At 51.5% G+C, this 2,270-nt stretch overlaps 1 non-coding gene across 1 annotated transcript; it reads left to right on the plus strand.

The window, feature by feature from the left end:
* Positions 1 to 1,835: 1,835 nt before the first annotated feature.
* LOC144458029 (U6 spliceosomal RNA) lies at positions 1,836 to 1,943 on the plus strand. Its single transcript, XR_013487590.1, has one exon. It is a non-coding gene; the product is annotated as a U6 spliceosomal RNA (small nuclear RNA).
* The last annotated feature ends 327 nt before the right edge of the window (positions 1,944 to 2,270 follow it).

Genomic DNA, 2,270 nt, shown 5'->3' on the forward strand with positions numbered 1-2,270 from the left:
AGGGCCTACATTGTTTGAACAGAGGGCAGAGTTACACAGATGACCAGATAAGTTATGAATAAAACATGACAATAGGCAGTATCTGGAGTGTCTCTCTTCTAGAATGCCAGTATTTACTAAATTCCTTCAATTCTCCCCCATTTTCTTACTAGAAATCCTTCCTTTTCTCCTAGTGAGCACTATTATCTTTCTCTAGTACACCTCCTTCCTCCCAATATCACATCTCCTCTCTCTCATCAGAATGGACACACCCAGAGGGAGGCATTGCCCGTTTCACTATTTCAGGGGCACATTCAGCCTTCAGGGACTGCTCTTCAATCCAGAGGAATTCCCAGGGGGAAGGCTGAGGAAGGACTGAGTGACTGAGTAGCTCAGTAACTTTCATATGGTTTTCCAGGGAAGGTAGTTCTGTAATTCAGTCAGTCCTATTAATTCCTTTGGGCTGGCTCATGAGTGTGTGACCTTGAGACAGGCCTTCCAACCTCAGTTTTCTGTCCTCTACTTTTTCCTTCCATAAGGAAAAAGCACCTCTGCCCCTCCTTCCCTTTCAAAGGGGCAAAGCTGAAGGGGAAGACAGGTTTTGGAAAGGTCTGAAGGTGAGAGAGTGGAAGGAAGCTTTTAAAAGTGTACAAGGTGTGATAGCATGATGAGGTCCAAAAGGGAGCCTTGACAACCTATGTGCCTGCCTAGAACAGGTACAGCCTTTCTGCACTGGTGCTCCCTGCATTTGCATAAAGATTTTACATGAATTCCCACTCATTCAGTCATACTCCAAATTAAATAGTGAGAATGCTATCTCCTCTGAGACCAGCCTGCTCTTTACACCCACCCCTGGAATCCACTAGGAGGCAGGGACATCTTATTAACTGTCCTGACAATGGGCTTTTCCTCTTCCTCCCTCCCCCTGGAACTCTTCCCCTTTTCCCAGAGACCTTGTTTCTAACCTCCCTCTTCCCCCCAGTTCATCTGCTCAGTTTTAGAACTCAGCCTTGTGCCTGAACCTTCAAGATGGGTGGATGGATGAGTGAGAGCAAACTCACCCTCACCCTCTATCTCTCTAGCTCTATCTAGCCAGTCCCCTGCTTCACATTCCAGCCACCAACCAGCACCTACCCTGGCATCTTGCCATCTCCCCCGTAGCCACACTAGTAACCCTCCTCCTTACCTCCACCCCTATCCCAATTGCTAGGGGCATGGAATGGAGTACCCAGTCTGGAGTGAGGAGCATTAGAGTGTAAATCTTCAGATTTCCTCATTTGTGGAACACAGATCATAATAGCACCCAACTCACAGGGTTGTTATACAGATCACATAAGAGGAACTCCTGTAAAGCCCTGGGAGGACTTCCCCGCCCCCTCCATCTTCTACCGAAGTTCCCTAGCAGTGCTCCGGGGTCCCCGGGGCCCCCGGGCCCCCCAGGGCCCCCAGAGCCCCAGACTCGCCGCTCAGAGTGGAAGGGCCGGCGGCCCAGAGGCGGGAAATCCCCCTCCACTTCTCTGGGGATCCTGCCCCGCTCTGCGGCAGGGGGCAGGTATGACCGGGGGAAAGGAAAAAGCCCGCAGCCTCCGATGTTCCCAGGCAGTTTCCCAATTGTCCGGGCCGAGCTCTCGCCGCCGCCGCTTCCGCTAGGTAGCCGGGAGCCCGTGAGGGCCTCGGGGGAAGCTTCCCCTGGGCTGCTCCGGCCACCCCCGGCCCGGCGGGCCCTTAGTCCCCTGCGCCGGCCCTCCCCCCCAGTGGACAGGATAGCCGGGTCCCCCTCCAGTGGGCGAAGGGGAGAAGAAGAGGGAGAGGGGCTGTGTGGGCGAGCGCAAGTTCCTACCCTTAAGAAGTTTCTAGTGCTCGCTTCGGCAGCACCTATACTAAACTCGGAAGGACACAGAGAAGAATAGCATGGCCCCTGCCCCGAGGATAACACGCAAATTCGTTAAGAAGTTTCTATTTTGTCGTATGAGATAAAGTGCAAGTTGTTTTGTGTGCCCTGTATGTGTATACAAAAGGCACACAAAACAAATATAAGGTAGTTTGGGTAGGGAAAGCTCCAGGAGGTAGAAGGGTGGGAGATAACGTAGAAGGTGACATTTAAGCATAGTCTTGAAGGATACTAGGAATTCAAGGAGGTAGAAGTGAAGACAGAGAGTATTCCAAATATGGAGAATAGCCATTGTAATGGCATGGAGACATAGGGGATATTGTGCATGAGCAGCAGTAAGAAAGTTGGTTAGACTGGACTCCAGAGTGTGTGTGTGGAAGGGTAGGGATGTATAATGAAC

This window comes from Phascolarctos cinereus, unplaced genomic scaffold (genome assembly GCF_003287225.1).
Source record: "Phascolarctos cinereus isolate Bilbo 61053 unplaced genomic scaffold, phaCin_HiC Scaffold_5;HRSCAF=322, whole genome shotgun sequence".
Taxonomy (NCBI): domain Eukaryota; kingdom Metazoa; phylum Chordata; class Mammalia; order Diprotodontia; family Phascolarctidae; genus Phascolarctos; species Phascolarctos cinereus.